The sequence below is a fragment of the Marmota marmota genome, unplaced genomic scaffold (assembly GCF_001458135.2).
Source record: "Marmota marmota marmota unplaced genomic scaffold, marMar, whole genome shotgun sequence".
Taxonomy (NCBI): Eukaryota; Metazoa; Chordata; class Mammalia; order Rodentia; family Sciuridae; genus Marmota; species Marmota marmota.
In genome coordinates, this window is record NW_026000082.1 from 18,853,392 (window position 1) to 18,876,044 (window position 22,653).

General features: G+C 38.5%; 1 protein-coding gene across 2 annotated transcripts in view; it reads right to left on the bottom strand.

The window, feature by feature from the left end:
* Positions 1–22,653, bottom strand: part of Faah (fatty acid amide hydrolase) — an 82,132-nt gene that overhangs the window by 55,678 nt on the left and 3,801 nt on the right. For both annotated transcript variants that reach the window (XR_007352037.1, XR_007352038.1), the window contains exons 2-5: positions 21,688–22,022; positions 17,811–17,965; positions 13,393–13,553; positions 1,393–1,517 (exon numbers count right to left, since the gene is read on the bottom strand). The gene's annotated coding sequence lies outside the window, so the exon portion shown is untranslated. The remainder of the gene's footprint in view (positions 1–1,392; positions 1,518–13,392; positions 13,554–17,810; positions 17,966–21,687; positions 22,023–22,653) is intronic.

Genomic DNA, 22,653 nt, shown 5'->3' on the forward strand with positions numbered 1-22,653 from the left:
GTTGGGGGGGGGTGTTAAGGAGTAGGATTTATTCAAATGAGAAGAAAAGAAACCAGGGTAAAAAGGGACTAGAAAGTGTTTGCCAGCAAAGTCTTTTTTTTTTTTTTTTTTTGTACCAGGGATTTAACCCAGGGGTATTGAGTCACATCCTCAGCCCTTTTTATTTTGAGATAGGGTCTTGCTAAATTGCTATGGCCCTGCTTAGTTGTTGAGGTTGGCCTCAAACTTGCAATCCTCCTGCCTCAGCCTCTCGAGTTGCTGGGATTATAGATGTGCACCACCATACCTGGCCTGAAAACTCATTTTTTTAAAAATATTTTTTTAGTTATAGATGAACACAATATCTTTTTTTTATTTATATGTGGTGCTGAGGATTGAACCCAGGGCCTCACACGTCTGAGGCAAATGCTCTACCACTGAGCTATGACCCCAGCTGAAAAGTCATTCTTAAGGCATAGAGCAATACAGCCTTACTCCATAGGATCTCTTCTAAGAAGGCTCTTTAAATGATCCCTTGAATCCTGACTCTGGTTGTGGACTGAATCCTGATATTGGCTATAGATTGAGTCAACCCTATAGAGCACTGACCTTAATAGTTATTTTTCTTTATCTTAAAGAGACATGGGCTCAGCTGGGAGTAGTGGCACATGCCTATAGTTCCAGCTACTCAGAGGCTGGGGCAGAAGGATCACAAGTCTGAGCCCAGTCTCAGCAACTCAGTGAGACCCTGTCTCAAAATTTTAAAAAAGATTTATCTTTTTAAAGGGCTGGTGATTTATCTCAGTGGTAGAGCATCACCAGTTTCAATCTTCAGTGCCACTAAATAAATAAAAAACAAATAAAAATAAAGAGATGGAGTCTCACAGTGCTGCCCAGGCTAGAGGCCAGGCTGGCCTCAAATTCCTAATGATTCTCCTGTATCACTCTACTTTATTCCCAAGTAGATAGGTCTACAGAAGTGATCCATCATGCCCTGCAGTAACTATTTTTCAAACAGATGCAAGTCACTGATACTGAGGGTAAAACAACATGAATAAATCTGCAACCCACCCTGGCATGTATGTCCTTACCAGATAGAGAAGGTTTTAATGTTCCAGAAAAGGACCATCGCATGATGTCTGACTCCTCCCAGCAGATCTCCAGACATAAGACCTTTCTATGGGTGATAATCTTGGAAACAGCTTCCAGAACCCCAATCTCCCAAGTGAGCAGACTCCTCTGAGTTTTTTTTTTTTTTAATTTATTTTTTAGTTATAGGTGGATACAATATCTTTATTTTATTTTTATGTGGTGCTAAGGATCAAACCCAGTTCCTCAAGCATGGTAGGTGAGCACTCTACCTCTGAGCCACAACCCAGCCCTCCTCTGAGTTTTTATAAATTTTTCACTCACGCAAGAAGCTGCACCTGCAGCATAGGCAACATCTGTCGCTCCTTCTTCCTTGACCGTTGGAAAATGTTGTTCTCTTCTTCATGAAGGGAGTGGCGGTCTGTGGTACAGGGTACATCCACCAGCACCTGCCAAACATGTTAAAGGTGAAGTATAGAATCTCCTTACAGGGTGTTTGTTCCTACTTGGGACCAGAGTTGTTTTAGGCTCCTGGCCTAAAAGGTTTCATGGAATGTTCCCTCTGCTCATCCATCCATCTGAGTACCTAACCAATACTTCTCATTTTAACCTGGTAGACATTTGTGAAATAATAATTGGGATGCCACGTATGTAGTGCACATCTGTAATCCCAGTGACTAAGGAGGCTGAGGCAGGAGGATCAACAAGTTCAAGGCCAGCTTCAGCAACATAGCAAGGCCCTAAGCAATTTATCAAGAACCTGCCTCAAGGGCTGGGGATGTGGCTCAATCGGTAGCGCACTTGCCTGGCATGCATACGGCCCGGGTTCGATCCTCAGCACCACATACAAACAAAGATGCTGTGTTCACCGAAAACTAAAAATAAATATTAAAAAATTCTCTCTCTCTCTCTCTCAAAAAAAAAAAAAAAAAAACCTGCCTCAAAATAAAAAGGGGCTGGGGATGTGGCTCAGTGGTAAAATGTCCCCGGGGTCAATCCTTCGTACCCAAAACAATAATAGCAAAGAGGCTGAGGCAAGAGTATCTTGAGTTCAAGGCCAGCTTCAGCAACTTAGTGAGGCAGACCATGCCTCAAAATAAAAAATAAAAAAGGTTGGGGGGCTGGGGACATAACTCAGTTGGTACAGTGTTTGCCTTGCATGCATAAGGCCCTGGGTTCAATTTCCAGCACATAAAAAAAATAAAGGGGTTGGGGATGTAGTTTAGGGATATAGTGCTTGCCTAGCATACCAAAGGCCGTAGGTTCAATCCCCAATACCACAAAAAAGTTGAGCTAAATGTAGTATAGTGATAACTAGAGATTGGAAAGAAGGGCATAGTGTTGGCAAAGGATGATGGATAAAGAGAGGTTAGATTTGATCAATGCATACTGTATGCATACTGAAATAGCACACTAAATTCCATTAATCTGTGCAACCAATATATTAGTAAAATCTTAAAAAAATCAATAAAATCTTTTCAAAACCCTATAGCCAGCCAGGCATGGTGTATACACCTGTAATCCCAGCAGCTTAGGAGGCAGGAGGATCAAAAGTTCAAATTCAGCCTCAAAAACTTAGCAAGGCCCTGAGCAACTTAGCAAGACCTTATCTCAAAATTTAAAAAAATAGAGCTGGGATTGTGGCTCAGTGGTAGAGCACTTGCCTGGCATGTGTGAGGCACTGAGTTTGATCCTCATACCACATAAAAATAAATAAATAAAGGTATTGTGTCTGCCTACAACTAAAAAATATTTTTAAAAATTTTTTGAAAAATAAAAAGGGCTGGAGATGTGACTCCTTGGTTAAGAACCCCTGGGTTCAATCCCTGGTGCCAAAATAAGAAAAAGAAAAGAAAATGGATGACATGTAACAAAAATAACCACAAAAACAAAAGGAAATAAGCCTCTTAGAGTAAGTCGGCAGAAACAAAAACCAATAGAATTAAATCCCAAATGCTTTTTTTAAACACTTTTTTGGTTGTAGATGGACAGAGTACCTTTATTTTATTTATTTCTATGTGGTGCTAAGGATTGAATCTCAAATGCTTTTAATATTAGAATTATCCAATGTAAAATTAAAATATAAATCTGGGCTGGGAATGTATCTCAGTAGTAGCATACACAAGGTACCAGGACTCAATCCCCAGCACTGCTAAATAAACAAAAATAAACCTTTCTAAATAAAAAAAGAAATTAAAAGAAAAAACAAAGAGCAAAGAACAGAGACAACTTAGTGAAAGAAACACAGTAAATAAAATAAAGAGTAGCAGGGTGTGGTGGTGCATACCTGTAATCACAGCAGCTCTAGAGGCTAAGGCAGGAGTGTTGTGAGTTCAAAGCCAGCCTCAGCAACTTATAAGGACCTAAGCAACTTAGCGAGACCCTGTCTCAAAAAATAAAAAAGGTCTGGGAAGCATATTATAGTGATGCAGCCACATGAATGTTTGTAGCGCTCAATTCACAATAGCTAAACTATGGAACCAACCTAGGTATTATTGGTTCCATATATATGTGGGGTGCCTGTGTGTGTGTGTGTGTGTGTGTGTGTATAATGAAATATGACTCAGCCTTAAAAGAGAATGAAATTATGGCATTTGCAGGTAAATGGATAGAGCTGGAGAATATCATGCTACAGAAAATAAGCCAATCCCAAAAAACCAAAAGCCGAATGTTTTCTATGATGTGCAAATGCTAATTAAAATGGAGGGGGCGGGGTTAGTAAAGAACAGAGTTACTTTAGATTAGGTAGAGGGGAGTAAATGGAGGGGAGGGGATATGGTGGTAGAAAGGATAGTAGAATGAATCAGACATTATTACTCTATGTACATATATAACTATACAATCAGTGGAATTCTACATCATGTAAAATCAGAAGAATGAGAAATTATACTCCATTTTATATGATGTATCAAAGTGCATTCTACTGTCATATATAACTAATTAAAACAAATTTAAAAAATTATATTTAAAAAAAAAGGGTTGGAGATGTGGCTCAGTGGTTAAGTGCCCCTGGGTTCAGTCCCTAGTACAAAATAAAGAGAGCTGAGACCAAATATTATCAGTGACATTAATTGATTAAGTCAGCAATTAAAAGAATGAAGTTTATAGATTGTGTCCCAATACGAAACCTAAGTCTATGCAGTATAGAAGATATACAAATAAAAGGAATTGATTCAACAGTAGTAAATATAAAGAGATGAACAAATGGGCAACTGAAATGCATATAAAAAGAAAGCTGTGGGAATTTCCATAACCCATAAAAGAAATAAGGTCTACAGATTCTTTCTCTACTTCTTCTCAGTGTCCTGAGGAGGTAGCCATACTCTGGGGTGAAAATGGCTGCAGTGTACACCTAAGGATGTTGGATTCCCAAGCCCTGGTGCATAGAAACAGCTGAGTTGTGTGATTTCAAAAGGACTATAAATCAGTGATAACATATCTGAATATTTTGGTTCTAATATATTACTGAAATTGCTTCAGTAGTGTCAACTGCGAAAAATGTTGACCTCATTTAGTCAAAAGGAGAAAGAAAAGCAAGTTGTACCTTGCACTGAGGAAATATTTAGAAAGGGCAAACATCTAGGGGGACTAAGGCAGAAGGATCTCAAGTTAAAGGCCAGCCTTTTTAGCAATAGCGAGGCCTTTAAGAAACTTAGTAATATGGCTAAGGCATCTCTGTTGGTCCTGCCCAATGTACATCATTATTAGCCAAATGTCAGGATGATGCTCCAGTTGAATCTAAGCCCCAAATATGTGTCTTGCAAATACATAATTTCTTTTATGGGGAGATAGAAGTCTATTTAAAAAAATTTTTTTCCTTGTACTGGGGATTGAACCCAGGGGCACTTTACCACTGAAATACATCTCTAGTCCCCCTTTCTTAAAAAAAAAAAATTCTGATAGGGACTCATAAGTAGTTAATAGTTAAGGCTGGCTTAGAGCTTAAGATCCTCCTGACTCAGCCTCCCAAGTCACTGAGACCCCAAGTGTGCAACACTGTGCCCAGCTAAACACTTTATTTGAAATTTAACACAGGAAAGAAGCGGGAGGTAGAAGGAGGGAGAGATGTATGCAAGTTCTGAGGGGAGGGTAAGGGTGGGTGTCTTGTCATGAACACTGAAAGTTCTGAGGTCCTGTCCTCTCTCTAGTTGATGGACAAGTGCAGGTGGGGAAAAGATGGAGATACCAGAATGTGTGGAACCCTGAGCTTTCTTTGCATCTAAAGTGCTTAACACATCCCTACCAAATAGAAGATTGCACACAACTATTTCTTCAATAAATAAATCAATGAAGAGATCTTTAAGACATCAATGCTGTTTTCAAATGTCTAAAAGCACTATTAAGTGAAATGGGAGGACGTTCATTCTATATTGTTTCAAAAGGCATAGCTAGAATCAATAAATGGCAATAAAATAATGATAAAGATTGTGATAGGCTGGGCATGGTGGTACATGCCTGTAATCCCAATGGCTTGGGGGACTGAAACAGGAGAATCACAAGTTTAAGGCCAGCATCAGCAATGTTGAGGTGCTAAGCAACTCAGTGAGACCCTGTCTCTAAATAAAATACAAAATAGGGCTGGGGATGTGGCTCAGTGGTTGAGTGTTCTTGAGTTCAATCCCTGGTACACACACACACATACACAAAAAAGATTGTGATGATACCAAACAAAAATTAAGTAAAGATGCTACAGAACTAAAAAATATCATTTAGACTTAACAGACATATATAGAATATTTCATCTATCAATGACTGAATACACTTCTTCTTAGCAGCACATGGAACATTTTCTAAAACAGACCATATTTTAGGCCACAAACAAAATCTTAACAAATACAAAAAAAATAGAGAAAATACCCTGCATTCTATATCATAATAGAATAAAATTAGATATTGAAGATAAAGAATAGAACCACTCTATGGGGCTGAGGTTGTAGCTCAGTGGTAGAGCACTTGCCTTGCATATGTGAGGCACTGGGTTCGATTCTCAGCACTGCATATAAATAAATGAATAAAATAAATGTCTGTCAACAACTAAAAAAAAAATTAAAATAATAAAAAAAAGAACCACTCTAACACCTAGAGACTAAACAAAACACTTTTGAATGATGAATGGATAACAGAAGAAATCAGGAAAGAAATAGAAAAATACTTAGAGGTAGATGAGAATAGTAATACAACATATCAAGCTGGGATACTATGAAGGCAATTCTAAGAGGAAAGTTCATAGCATTGAGCTCAAACAATTAAACAGAAAGACACCAAACAAATAATCTAACATTACATCTTGAGGCCCTAGAAAAAGAAGAACAAACCAACACCAAAATCAGTAGAAGACAGGAAATAATTAAAAATCAGAAATGAAATCAATGAAATTGAGATTAAAGAAACAATTCAAGGGTTGGAGTCATGGCTCAGTGGTAGAGCATTTGCCTGGCACATGTGAGGCCCTGGGTTCAATCCTCAGCACCACATATAAATAAACAAACAAACAAACAATACATTGACAACTAAAAAATATTTTTTTTAAAAGGGAAACAATTCAAAAGATCAATAAAACCAAAAATTGGGTTTTTAAAAGAATAAACGAAACTGATAAACTTTAGCCAAGCTAACTACAAAAAGAAGGAAAAAACTCAGTTATAAAAATCTGTGATGAAAAAGGAAATATCATCACAGACACTAATGAAATTCAGAGGATTATCAGAAACTATTTTGAAAATTTATACAATAAGCTAAAAAATCTTGAAGATACTGACAAATTCCTAGAGACATATGACCTACCCAAATTGAACCAGGAGGATATAGAAAAATTAAAAAGATCAACTTCAAGTAATGCAATTAAAGAAGACATCAGGGGCTGGGGATGTGGCTCAAGCGGTAGCGCGCTCGCCTGGCATGCGTGCGGCCCGGGTTCGATCCTCAGAATCACATACAAAGATGTTGTGTCCACCGAAAACTAAAAAATAAATATTAAAATTTAAAAAAAGAAGAAGAAATAAAAAACCTACTAAATGGGCTGGGGTTGTAGCTCAGTGGTAGAGCACTTGCTTTGCATGTGTGAGGAACTGGGTTCGATTCTCAGCACCACATAAAAATAAATAAGTAAAGATATTGTGTCCACCTACAACTAAAATAATATTAAAATAAAAAACTACCAACAAAGAAAAGCCCTGAGATGGATTCTCAGTCCAGTTCTGCCAGACTTTTGAAGAACTAATACCAATCTTCTTCAAATTATTCCATGAAATAGAAAATGAAGGAACTCTTCCAAACTCATTCTATGAAGCCATTATCACCCTGATACCATTACCAGACAAAGACACATTAAGGAAAGAAAACTTCAGACCAATATCCTTGATGAACATAGATGTGAATATTCTTAATAAAATACTGGCAAATCGCATACAAAAACACATTTAAAAGAATGCACCATGATCAAGTAGATTTCATCCCAGGGATACAAGGTTGGCTCACCAGATGGAAATCAATAGAGGTAATTTGCCACATAAACAGACTTAAAGACAAGAATCACGTGATTATCTCAATAGATACAGAAAAAGCATTTGACAAAATATAGCATCGTGTTCAAAACAGTAGAAAAACAAGGGATAGAAGAAACATAACTCAACATTGTAAAGGCTGTATATGATAAACACAAGGCCAATATCATTCTGAATGGAGAAAAACTGAAAGCATTCCCTCTACAAACAGGAACAAGACAGGATGCCCACTTTTACCACTTCTATTCAATATAGTCCTCAAAACCCTGGCCACAGCAATTAGACAAGGGAAGGAAATTAAAGGAATATGAATAGGAAAAGAGAGTTCAAACTATCTTTCAGGCTGACAACATGATCCTATATTTAGAAGACCCCCTCAAAAAACAAACAAACAAAAAACCTCCACCAGAGAACTTCTAGAAATCATAAATGAATTCAGCAAAGTAGCAAGCTACAAAATCAACACCCATAAATCCTATTCCTATATTCCAATGTTCAATCTGCTGAAAAAGAAATTAGGAAAACTATCTCATTCACAATAGCCTTTAAAAAAAAAAAACTTGGGAATCAGTCTTAACAAAAGAGATGAAGAACCTCTATAACGAAAACTACAGAACATTAAAGAAAGAAATTGAAGAGGACCTTAGCTGATAGAAAGACCTCCTATATTCTTGGATAGGCAGAACTAATATTGTCAAATTTGCCATACTACCAAAAGCCTACAAAGAGTCAATGCAATTCCCATCAGATTCCAATCACATTCTTCATAGAAATAGAAAAAGAATCACAAAACCAAAGGCTGAATGTTCTCTCTGATACACAGATTCTAACTCACAAGAAGCCAGGGAGGGGAAAGAACAGAAGTTCATTGGATTAGACAAAGAGGAATGAAGGGAAGGGAGAGGGTATGGGAATAGGAAAGACAGTAGAATAAATCGGACATGACTTTCCTATGTTCATATAAATACATGACCAGTATAACTCCACATCATGTACAACCACAAGAATGGGAAGTTATACTCCATGTATGTATATGTCAAAATATACTCTACTGTCATGTATATCTAAAAAGAATTTTAAAAAAGTAGAAAAAGCAGTTATGAAATTCATTTGGAAAAATAAGAGGCCCAGAATAACCAAAGGAATCCTTAGCAAGAAAGAAAAGCAAAGCAGGAGGCATCACAATACTAGACTTTATATTATATCACACAGCTATAGTAACAAAAATGGCATGGTATTGTCACCAAAACAGATAATGGAGATCATCGAAACAGAGTAGAAGACACAGAGACAAACCCACATACATACAGTTATCTCTTACTTGACAAGGGTATTAAAAACATACATTGGAGAAAAGATAGCCTCTTTAACAAATGGTGTTGGGGACACTGGAAAACCATATGTAGTAGAATGAAACCTAATCCCTATCTCTCACCCTGCACAAAACTCAACACAAAGTGGATCAAAGATCTAGGAATTAGACCAGAATCCCTGAACCTCCTTGAAGAAAATATAGGACCAACACTTCAACATATCTGTTAAGGAAGACTTCCTTAACAAGAATCCTAAAGTGCAAGATATAAAATTTAAAAATCAATAAATGAGATGGCATCAAATTAAAAAGCTTCTTCACAGCAAAGAAAACAATCAAGAGCATGAAGAGACAGCATACAGAATGGGAGTAAATCTTTGCCACCTGGACCTCAAACAGAATGTTAATATCCAAGATATACAAAGAACTTAAAAAAACTTAACACCAAAAAAACAAATAACCCACTCAATAAATGGGTTACTAAACAAGAACTTAAATAGACACTTCACAAAAGAAGAAATACAAATGGTCAACAAATACATGAAAAAACATCTCTAGCAATTAGATAAATGCAAATTAAGATTACACTGAAATTTCATTTCACTCCAGTCAGAATGACAATTATCAAGAACACAAACAACAGAAAATGTTGGCAAAGATGTGGGGAAAAGAGTACACTCATACATTGTTAGTACAATTGAAAATTGATGCAACCACTATGGAAAGCAATATGGAGATTCCTCAAAAAACTAGGAATGAAACCACCATTTGACCCAGTTATCCCACTCCTCATGAAAATAAGGAAAAATAAGAGGCCCTGTGGTTGTACATGATGTGGAGTTATACTGGTCATGTATAAATCCTTTATTCAAACAATTTAAAATCAGCATTCTTCAGTAATGTAGCCACATCAATGTTTACACTTGCTCAATTCACAATAGTTAAGCTATAGAGCCAATCTAGGTGCCTTTCAACAGATGAATGGATAAAGAAAATGTGGTACATATATACAATGGAGTATTACTCCATTGTCATAAAGAAGAATGACTTTATGACATTTGCCAGTAAACAGATGGATCTGGAGACTATCATTGCTAAGTGAAATAATCCAATTCCAAAAAACCAAAGGTTCAATATTTTCTTTCATATGTGGAAGCTAACCAACAATAAGAGATGGGGAGAGAAAGAAGTTCAATAGAGTAGACAAGACAGAATGAAGGAAGAGGGGATGAGAAAAGGAAATTCAGTGGAATGAATCTAACATAACTTTCCTACGTACATATGAATACACCACAGTGAATCTCACATCAGGTACATCCACAAGAAATTAATTTAAAAAAATAACTATATGGGGCTGGGGAGATAGCTCAGTCAGTAGAGTGCTGGCCTCACATGCACAAGGCGCTGGGATCAATCCCCAGAACCACCAGTTGCACTCCATTTGTGTGCGATGAATTGAAATGCATTCTGCTGTCATGTACAATTAAGGAGAACAAATAATAAATAAATAATTAAAAAAAAATAACTATAGGTAAATGTTTCTCCCAATAAAAGGAATAAAAGGAATGGAGCAGGGGGTGGAGAGAAGGAAGGAGAAGGAGAGGAACTGGCATCTGTCTGAATTAGAACAAGATATATTTCATGCTTTCATAATTATATCAAAATGGGAGCTGGGGCTTTAGCTCAGTGGCAAAGTGCTTACACAGCATGTGTGAGGCACTGGGTTCAATCCTTAGCACCACATAAAAATAAACAAATAAAGGAATTCTGTCCACCCACAACTCAAAACAATTTTTAAAATTATATCAAAATGGATTCTATTGTCATATATAATTAAAAAGAACTAATAAAAAAAGAATGTGATGATAATAATATAGAATGTTTTCAATATTTCAGGTTCTGTACTAAATGCTTTTTTAACCCAGGGGTGCCCTACCACTGAGCTGAATCCCTAGACATTTTTAGTTTTTATTTTTGAGACAGGGTCTTGCTAAGTTGTCTGGACTGGCCTCAGTTGTGATTCTCCTCCCTCAGCCTCCAAGTCACTAGGATTACAGGTGTGTGTCTGGCTCCTTTTTAAAAAATTTATTAAATTTTGAGATGAGATCTAACTAAATTACCCAGGCTTATTTGAAACTCTTGGGCTCAATGAATTCTCCTGCCTTAGCCTCACTAGTAGCTGGGATCATGGGCATGCACTCATGCTCAGCTCAAATGCATTCTTATTTAATCTCCACCAATGGGACAGGTACTACTATTCACCTCATTTTACAGATGAAGAAGCTAAAGCTTAAATGAAGGGTTAATAAACACACACACACACACACACACACACACAAAATCCTCAGATTGGTAAGTGATAGAGTCAGGATTCCAAACTAAGAAGTCTAGATCCAAAATCCTTGCCTTCTACAGATTTTAATTCCATAAAAGGAAGAACTTCTAACATTAAAGGTATTCAAAAACAGAACCTGAGTAAACTCTTGAAACTATGCAAGCATACGCTGAATACTGATGAGATCTACTACCTGCCTAATCTTCATGACCAGGTACTGATTGTACTAAATGCTTTCCCTAGATATTCTCACTGAATCTTTATAATACTCCTATGTGGTATGATTACCCACTTTCACAAATGAAGAGATAAAGGCTGAGAATGTAGCTCAGCAGTAGAGCACGTGTGCAAGGCCCTGGGTTCCATCCTCAACACTGTCGGGGAAAATGAAGTTAGGCTGAAGCTCAGGGAGATCAGTTTGCTCAAGATCAGTAAGTGATGACCCTATAATACAGAAACTGGTTAGGCTGAAACAGAGCTCTTCTACTGTTCTTCTGCCTCCAGGCCAAAAATACTGAATAAGGGATTCCTAACAGGCAGGAAGCATGTCTCTCAAACCTACCCAAGATTCTATAAGCGCTTTGGTCTTTCTTTCAATTTCTTAAGAATGGTTGAGACTGGATAGAAAAAAACTAGACAGATTTATCAGATGACAACACAGAGACAATAGTTATATATTTTTAATCTTAAAAAAAGAAAAAAAAAAAAATATATATATATTTGTGTGTGTGTGTGTGTGGGGGGGTGTTGGGGATTGAACCCAGGGCCTTGTGTATTCAAGGCAGGCACTCTACCAACTAAGCTATATCCCCAGTCCTAGAAGTATATATTTTAAATAAATATTTTAGAGTATACCAATTGAAAGAAAAAGAATAACTTAAAAATATAAAAATACTTTCATTTTTAGGAGAATGTAAATTAGATACTATCTGTATGGCAAAAAACAAAATTTGAGAGCACCAATGTTGGCAGGTTGTAGGAAAACGGTAGTCATTCATTACCAGTATGAATGAAATTGTTTTAACCTCCAAAGAGTAATTTACTTAAAAAATATAAATAAAAAATGGGCCAGAGATGTAGCTTAATGGTAGAGCTCTTGCCTAGAATGCATAAGACCCCAGGTTTGATCTCCACCGCCACAAAACAAATAAAAACTAAATTAAATAGGATTGAACCCCAAGATATAATATTACATACAAAAAAATAAAGGTCAGAATAATGAGTAATCAGTACTATTGATCCTTAGCACCACATCCTATTTTTTTAAAAATACACACTGTGTGTGTGTGTGTGTGTGTGAGAGAGAGAGAGAGAGAGACAGACAGAGAGAGAGAGAGAGAGATGGATAGATACAGGAAATTGATTTAGCACTCAACTACTGAATAATCTTTTTTTTTTTTGTATTGGAGATTGAACCTAGGGATGCTTAACCACTGAGCCACAGTCCCAGCCCTTTTTTGTATTTTATTTAGAGACAGGGTCTTACAGAGTTGCTCAGGGCCTCAGTAAGTTGCTGAAGCTGGTTTGGAACTCACAATCCTCCTGCCTCAGCCTCCTGAGTCACTGGGATTATAGGTATGTGCCACTGTACCTGGCTTCCCAGCCCTTTTTCTATTTTTAAGTTTACCAAACTGGCCTTGAATTTGCAATCAGCCTCCCAAGTAGCTGGGATTATAGGCACATGCCTTCATGCTACAAACAATATATTTTAAAGGTTGTAGAAAAAAAATACAAATAATGGTTATCTTTAGGGAAGTAGATGGCTGAGTACAAGAGTATGAAGGAAACTTACTTTTTACTGGATACCCTCTTGTGGTTTCTGAATTTTACACCATGTGCTGTATTACAATTAAGAAATAAATATAATAAACTTATGCATACTTACCTTCATGAGGTTTCTGAGTAACCAAGTGACTTGAGAAATAAGTCTAATAACTTTTTTCCCTATTTGATTAGGTTCAAATTATTTTTGATGCCAACTCTAATGAAGATAGAAGCTTATCATTTAAGCTGAACACATTAGTGTAGATGATTTTTTTCGTCCAAATACCCATGGGAAATTGACCAAGTCTAGAGATAGCCCTACATGCTTAAATAGAGGGGTTAGAGCCTATCCCTTCAGGGTCTGAGGTCAGATTTAGCTCAATAGATATCCTAAATCAGGAATTACTCACCCGGTCATAGGTGTCCCCCTCCAGTTCTCCCCACTTCCTGCCATCCCATGAAGTGACTCGAACTCGGTTTCCTTCCCTGATATCTTGAGGCACATAGCTATGAAGGACCTTCTGTAGTCTGCTCGTTCGGGCAGTAGAGAGATCATTGGCAGCGAGGTTGCCTGTGAAAATAAACTTCAGTTGGATGCAGTGGCTCATGCCTGTAATTCCAGCAACTCAAAAGACTGAGGCAAGAGACTCACCAGCTCAAGGCCAACCTCAGCAATTTAGCAAGGCCCTCAGCAACTTAGCAAAATAAAATATAAAAAGGGCTAGGGGAGCTGGGGATATAGCTCAGTTGGTAGAGTACTTGCCTCAGAATCATAAGACCCTGGGTTCAATGCCTAGCACCACAAAAAAAAGGACTAGGGATGTGGCTCAGTGGTTAAGTGCCCCTGAGTTCAATCCTTGAAATCAAAAAACAAAAAAAATAATAATAAAAAGTAAAAAGGACTGGTGACGTAGCTCAGTGGTAAAGTACCATGGGTTCAATCCCCAGTGCCACCAAAAAGAAAAAAAGAAACCTCAGAGGCCATGGCCCAATAGAACATTCTACTAATGGTGGTGCTGATATACAGTCAGACCAATTCTCAGGCAGTCAATCAATGTAGACCCTAGAAACAAGGACATCTGTTATGTATACAGCACCAAATTAGTCATTCTGGAGTAGAGGACACAAGGGCAAACACCTACATGGGCCAGAAAGGCTGAGTAAATGAGTGAATAAATAAAGCAGACCAAGTGAGAATCGAGCAATCCTCCTTCCTTCCTCTTTCTTTCTCACTTTTTTTTTTTTAAAAGCATTTAAGGCAGGTTTATTATAAGGCAAGGGCAAGGCAAGAGCAAGAAAAACATACCTTGGAGATAAAGAGGGATGGACAGATTGCTTAGGGGTCAAATATTTCTAAAGAACCATGCTCTCTCCCACTATTCTATTATTATTAATTTTTTTTTTTTTGGATGAGGGTCTCACTCAGCTGGTCTCAAATTCATGCATTCAAATGATCCTCTTGCCTTAGCCTTCTGAGTAGCTGGTACTACAGGCATACACCATCACATTTTATTATTCTTGAAACATATATAGCTCTCTCCATCTTTGGTAGATGCTACAGGTTATTCAAAATTTATTCTCCTCTAGCAGGAGGTGATGGTGAATGCCTATAATCCCAGCAGCGTGTGAGGCTGAGGCAGGAGGATTGCAAGTTCAAAACCAGCCTCAGCAATTTAGCAAGGCCCTAAGCAACTTAGCAAGACCCTGTCTCAAATAAAAAATAAAGGATCTGGGATTGTGGCTCAGTGGCAGAGCGCTTGTCTAGCATGTGTGAGCACTAGGTTTGATTCTCAGCACCACATATAAATAAATAAAAAAATAAAGGTACATCAACAACTAAAAAAAGGGGGGGCTGGGGATGTCACTCAGTGGTAGGCGCCCCGGGTACAATCCCCAGTACAAAAATAAAAAAATTTAAAAAACCTCCTCTTATTCCTTTGTAGTGGAACCCCAATTTTATTGGTAGGAGGCACTGTGCCCCAAATAATATATTTCTTGCCTTCTTTTACAACTAAGTATGAATAAATGACTGTTTGGTTAATGTACTATAGACAGAAGTACTGTGTAGGACTTCTAGGAAGTTGTGTTTTAAAAGCTGACACATTAGATGAGAAGAGTCTCTCTTATCTAATCCTTTCTTCTTGCCTCAAATTTGAATGAGCTTGCTTGAGTTCTATAGCCAACCTGAACCATAATGGCAATCCTGAGGATGATGCCAATAGGAAAATATTTTGAAAAAAGAAAAATGGGGCTCAAGTCCCTGAGGATTTTATAGCCTTCATACTAGCCCTGAATTTCCTGTATAGAAAACTTAGTGTATAACCTTCTATCACTAAAAGATCACAAAAATTTCTTCTTCTTCTATTTTTTTTGTGTGTATATTTGTGTGTGTGTGTGTGTGTGTACCAGAGATTGAACTCAGGGGTACTTGATCACTGAGCCATCCCCAGTCCTATTTTGTATTTTATTTAGGGACAGGGTCTCACTGAGTTGCTTAGCACCTCACTATTGCGGGTTTTGAATTCACAATCCTCCTGCCTCAGCCTCCCGACATGCTGGGATTACAGGTATGCGCCACCACACCTGGCCAAAAAACTTCTTTTTAAAAAAATATTTATTTTTTAGTTGTAGTTGGACACAATGCCTTTATTTTATTTATTTATATGTGGTGCTGTGTATCGAACCCAGGGCCTTGCACATGCTAGGTGAACACTCTACCCCTGAGCCACAACCCCAGCCCCCCAAATATTTCTTCTTCTTCTTTTTTTTTATATTTTATTCCCTAGTTTTAGATGGATACAATATCTTTATTTTATTTTTATGTGGTGCTGAGGATCAAACCAAGTGCCTCATGCATGCTAGACAAGTATTCTACCACTGAGCCACAACCCCAGTCCCCAAACATTTCTTCTTTAACCCACTTAGTTTACTTAATTCAGATTTACTATCTACATTTCATTTTTTTCTCTTTCTTTGACAAACATGGGTTCAGGAAATAACTCATTTTGATCTCAGTTCTACTATAAGAAAAATATTACTGCAAGCTTGATGATAAATGACAGTCGATACCTAGCCTCAAAGTCAAGGAGTGACAAGCCAGGGTAGGAACTGTAGTGAAAAAAATGGAGAGTATATATCTTATTTAACAAGAATGGTCACTACTATGAACAGCTTAGTGTTTCTGAAAAGAAATATTCCAATTTTTGAGGGCACTCAAAGAAGTAAAAATCAGATTCTCTGGTCTAGAAGAATTTTTCAGGAAGATATAAACTGAGAAAAAGGAAAGATGGGTTCTAATTGTGGTTCTATGTAATCTCCCCAGAGCTCAGTTTCCACTTCCATAAAATAGGAAAGCTGGAAAAGGTCAACTCTGTTCCCTTCCTGCACTGAAAGTCTGTGATCTTATCTTCCTGGGATTAGGAAGTCAGCTGAGCTAGGTGTGGTAGTGCATGCCTGCAATCCCAGGGACTCAAGAGACTGAGGCAGGAGGATCACAAGTTTAAGGCCAGCATCAGCAACTTAGCAAAGTCCTAAGCAACTTAGCAAGACCCTGTATCAAAATTAAAAATAAAAATGGCTAGGGATATAGCTTGGTGATAAAGTACCTTTTAGTTCAATCCCTAGTTAAAAAAAAAAAAAAGTCACTTGATAAGGAGCTCAAGTGTGCCAACTCCAGAAGGTCTTCCTTCATAATTGCTGCTGGTCAGCTGAGAAATGATGCCTCTTTCTCTTCAGTCACTTGGGTGAGAAGCTGGAAGAGGTGCCGGTAATTCAGCATACGTTAGAACAGCAAGGTTTGTCCTTTTCCCTCCTCTTAGTTTAGGTTCTTTTTCTAAGTAATCTTACCTTCACTTATCTCCTCTCTGATGGATTCCCATAGCATTTAGATTAGCACGGCCTAAACCTACACAGGTTGGGCTCTCCTGCATTGGACTCTTTAGCCCCATATCAACATCCTTTCTCTTCTGGAACTGCAGAAGACTAAGACCAAATGTGATACCTCTCTGAATTACTCATGAAATTGGAGGTTAATCAAAACTGTGCAAGTGGGCTGACATAAACCAGAACAGAAAGGTTCAGACCCAGAAAAGTTCAGGAATTGATAAGAGAAGCCCAGCTAAGATTCAGGTTGGATGTGAAAATCATAGCCTCTTGTGGCTATTTCTCAGGGCACAAAGGAAAAAAAAAGTTTTCATGAAACTATTTTCTTTTAATTTTTTTTAAGTTATTGATGGACCTTTATTTTATTTATTTATATGTGGGTGAGGAGCTGGTGCTGAGCTAAGGTGGGGTTGATAATTCTAGAGAGATGATAAAGCCTGGGGTAGGGGTGGGGTTATAGCTCAGTGATAGAGCGCTTGCCTCACATGTGTGAGGCACTGGGTTCAATCCTTAGCACCACATAAACAAATTTAAAAAAGGTATTATGTTCACTTGCAACTAAAAATATTTTTTAAAAAAAGCCTGCGGAAGAGTAAGATATAAAACTATAAATGGAGCTGTGGCCAGTCTTATTGTTTTAGCATGCTGGCCAAAGAAATGAGGCTTAATCTTAGAGAGAAAATAAATAGATACAGAGGGGTAAAAGTGTCATGTGATCAATTTATCAGAGCATTGCATTAATCTGCCTTAGGAGGCCTGGCTCAGCAATCTTACCTGACCCACTGACAGAGAAAGGGAGGAAATAATTGCAAACAAAAAACTACACGTACTTAGTACTGTCCCTGTTCTGACACTGGGACAAGAAAGCTTACCATTCAATGCAATGTGCCCTAATCAAGTAAGGTGGGGTGCCCTCCCTGCCCAACACACCAGCTCCCTCACTTACGGCAACAGCCAGTCTGAAGCAATGCCAGTGTCTTTCCTCCAGGAGCTGCACATAAGTCAAGAACAATGTCCCCAGGCTGTAGACCAAGAGCCAGGACAGGCAGCAAGGAGGCAGCATCCATCAGGTAGTAGTCCATGACACCCAGACTGCCAAGCCTGGAAGAGAGACCACCTGATTGTCAAATTCCAAATTAGGACACCTACTGATCCTAATCCATGCCCTCAGGGGCCATTGAGCTCCATTCAGCAAAAAACTAATTTTTCAAACCTATACTCACTCATTCATCTACATCCAAAGCAATTCTTTTAAAACAGATCAATTCACTCTAATATAGCCATGAGAGCCACCCTGGTATTCCTTAAAAAAGCCATGCGTGCTCCCATCTCAGACTTGTTTGTTTTGGACATAACAGGGATTGAACTCAGGGGCATTGGAACACTGAGCCACACTTCCAGCCCTATTTTGTATTTTATTTAGAGACAGGGTCTCACTGAGTTGCTTAGTGCCTTGCTTTTGATGAGGCTGGCTTTGAACTTGTGATCCACCTGCCTCAGCCTCTGGGATTACAAGCGTACGCCACTGTATCAAGCCCATCTCAGGCTTTTGGAATTATTGTGCTTTCTGCCTATAAAACTTTTCCTTTAAATATCCCTGATGTGCTTCCTCACTTCTTTCAGGTCTGTCCTCAAAAGATACTCATCAATCCAGGCACTGTGGTGCATACTGGTAGACCCAGGTAATACTCAAGAGGCTGAGGCAGGATGATTCCAAGTTCAAGGTCAACCTTGGCAACTCAGTAAAGTCCTGTCCCAAAATAAAACATAATGATGATGTGGTAGAGTGCTTGCCTAGCATACAGAAGGCCCTGGTTTCAATGTCCAGTATCCTTCTATATACACACACACACACAGTTACCTCATTAGAGACACTGGCATTCCTTTAATATTCTATCTAAAATAACAGTATTTTATTCCCATCATCTTTTTAAAAAATATTTTATTAGTTATTGGTGGACCTTTACTTATTTTTATGTGCCGCTGAGAATCGAACCTAGTGCCTTACAAATGCTATGCAAGTGCTCTACCACTGAGCCACGACCCCAGCCCCCCCCCATCATCTTCTGTGTCTTTAGTCTGCATTCTTTTTCTTTTTCTTTTTTAATACCTTTATTTTATTTATTTATTTTTACATAGTGTTAAGGATTGACCCCAGTGCCTCATACATGCTAGGCAAGTGTTCTACCAGCCCTGCATTTTTTTCTTTAAAGTACTTATTTACTTTATATGTGTGTATTTCCTTTCTCTATCTCACCCTGGTAGATAGAATGTGATCTCCATGAAGGCAAGGGATTTTGTCTGCTTTGTTCACTGTAATAGCTCTATTACCTCACTTCTCCCAAAGTATCCTTTATGAATAGAAGCCTCTGGAATGGGTGCCAAGGACCTCATGAAACTTAAGAGACCACATAGTGCTTAAAGCCAAAGCTCAGAACTGATCTCAATTCCTGGTTCAACCTATCCTCCCTTACACAATCACTAAAATGTTCCTGGGCATAATTTTGATGAGAATACCATTAATAGTGAGGTATCATTTATGAATGCTATATCATAGGACACTATGCTAGATGCTTAATATGCATAATTTCATTTAATCCTCACCACGACCCGGTAACACAGGTAAAGCTTGATTCCAAAGTCAGACTGTCTGGATTTCAAACTCGGCCAAGTTGCTCATTAGTTGTGTGACTTTCAGCAAATTACTCAACTTCTCTGTACCTTAGTTATTCCTATCTACAATAAAGTACCTGTCAGATAGGGTTATTATGAGAATTAAAGGAAGTAATATAAATTAAGAACTTAGAACTGGGTACAGTAGCACATGCCTGTAATCCCAGCAACTCAAGAGGCTAAGGCAGGAGGATCTCGGCAACTTTGAAAAAAAAAAAATTTAGAACAGTGGCTAGCACCTAATGAGCTATAGTGTTATCTAATAATACAGGAAGCCAAGGCTCAGTTATCCAAGGTCACAGGTCTAATAAGTGGTGAAGTCAGAATCAAATCCAGTTCAGCTCTGGCAATCCCAACTATTGGCCAGCAACCCTGAGCTATCAGATAAATCCCTTTTCCTTATAATGTAAGCTGTAGACAGTAGAGGTTCTCCCACACACCCCTCCAGATATACTTTTCCAGTCTCACTGTTCACTTTTCTCAAGCATTCAGCCTTCTCTCAAGCCGTAACAAGGACAATTGCTAATTTATATCTCTATTTCTACCCTTGACCACCTTCAATCTTTCAATGCTACAGCCAGAGTAATATTTTAAAATTTCAAATCTGGTCATGTCATTCCCCAGGTTAAACTCTTTCAGAGTTTCCTCTTAGAGAAAAAGTCCAGAATTTCACATGGCCTTTAAAATCTTTATAATCTGCCTCCTGCCTGCTTCTATAGCCTCTTATTTCACCTCTCACCCCAATGTTCAGGTCTTAGCTTAAATTTTACTTCCTTAGAAAACATTTGGTTAGATCTTCTAATCATAGGACCTAATGGGATTTTGGAGGGCAGTGGGGCAAGACTAAGAATTTAACCCAATGGTGCTCTACCAGTTGTTTTATTTTGAAAAACAGTCTAAGTTAACCAGACTGGCCTCAAACTTGAAATCCTTCTGCCTCAGGCTTCCAAGTAGCTAGGATCACAGGCATGTGCCACTGTGCCCAGCACAAACTATTTGTTTTTGATACTGGGGATTAAACCTAGAGGCACTTTACCACTAGTTACATGCCCAGCCCATTTTTTATTTTTTGAGACAGGATCTTACTAAGTTGCTTAGGGCCTCACTAAACTGCTGAGGTTGATCTTGAACTTGCAATCCTCCTGCCTCAGCCTCTCAAGTCACTGGGATTATAGGCATGTCCCACCACACTTGGCATAAAGAGATTTTTTTAAAAAAGATTTTAATATTCATTTTTTTTAAAGAGAGAGAGAGAGAATTTTTTTAATATTTATTTTTTTAGTTTTTGGCATCCACAACATCTTTGTATGTGGTGCTGAGGATTGAACCCGGGCCGCACGCATGCCAGGAAAGCGCGCTACCGCTTGAGCCACATCCCCAGCCCATAAAGAGATTTTTAATAGTTGTCTTCCTTGCCATACCGGAAGCTCCCTGATGGTTTGTGTACTAGTAACCAAGGCACTTATATGCCTGGTATTTGGTAGAAAATAAATATTTATTGAATGAATCAATCAATCATTCAAAGATCAATTTCCACATCCTATAACACTGAGCTCTCCTTTTCTCCTTTTCTCAACACACAATCAGCACTTGATTCTGGAGTCTTTTCTCATTCAACTTCATTTATATGAGTAATGGATCAAGAGACTGTAAATTTTTTTCTTTTTCCAGGTCTATCACTAACTTGTGCCCTTAGGCAGAGTCCATTTCTTAGGAAAATCCACTTCCTCTTTGGTATCTAAGATTATTTGTCCTACTTACTTTGAAGGGTGGCTGTGAGGGCAAAATCAGCTGTGAATAACAAGCTTTTTAACTGGACAGGGTGCAGTGAATGCTCATGTAAGAGGTGGTTGTTTCCTACAGAAGGCAGTGGAGCAGGTTACCTGGGTCTACATACTAACCTTATCAAAGAAGCTAAAGGAAGTAAGTAATTTAACTTCTCTGCACCTCAGTTTCCTCAAATGTAAAAGAGGAGTAATAATTTACCTATTTCATCAAGCTGTTGACAGAACAAAACGGAATAACATTATGAATAGCAATTAGCACACCAGAAAATTAGTAATATTATGATCCGTATCACAGAGGGCAGAAGTTGGGAACCTTCATTCTACCTCTGGTAGGGCAATCCCAGTCATGGCTCCAGATCCTACCTGGCAGAAGGGAAGCGGCTGACATCTCCTCTGGCAAAAGTGAAGCATCGAAGATTTGGACTGCAGGCTGGGGACAGGGTTGCAGAGTGGCCATTCTCAGGCTCCAATTCCCAGCAGGAGATGGCATCACTCACAAAGTCCCTGGCACTCAGCTGCTCCAGCTTAGCACTCACATGGTCCCAAGCAGCAAAATTATTGACAAGTGCACCATACTTCTGTTCTGAGAGAAGACTGACACGAATCGATGGCCAAAGATCCCCAAACTGCACACTGTAGGTCATGTCAAAATTCTGCAGAGCAAGCTGGCTGGCAGGGAATTTGGGCTCTGTTGCTGCCTAAAAGAGAAAGGGCAGTCTTCCCAGTCTTGCCTCTATTCCCTACTGTCTGACCCCACCAGTATCTCAGAGCTCAGGGGCAAACTTTGATCCAGTTAGTATCCACTCCCACCTTTGCATCTGCCTCTACCTAACAAAGAAGTATAAGAGAGAAAAATGGTAAGGAACTGGCCTTCCTATCTTAGGTCTATGAAAGGAAGCAAAGGAATCTCTAGCTCTCACCATATGTCGGTCTTTTTGTTTCTGGGGATTGAACCCAAGGGTCCTTAACCACTGATCCAAACTTCTACTGGCTCTGTTCAAGAGTCCTCTCTTGAATGACCATTCTCTTAAATTCCTCTTAACTCCAGACTGGCCCCCATCTCCACCTGCAGTGGTGGGGATTGAACTCAGGGCATTGAGCATGCTATGCAAGTACTCTAATGTTGAGCTTCACCCCAGCCTAAGACCCCCCTGGGTTCAAGCTCCAGTGCCACAAAATAATAAAAATTAAAAAATAAAACTTATGAAGTTATTTTTGGAATTTTCCACTTAAGATCTTCAGACCATGGTTGCCTGTGGTTACCTGAAATTATGGAAAGCAAAACCATGGATTAAGGGCACTACAGTATTTATTTCTGAAATAAACTAT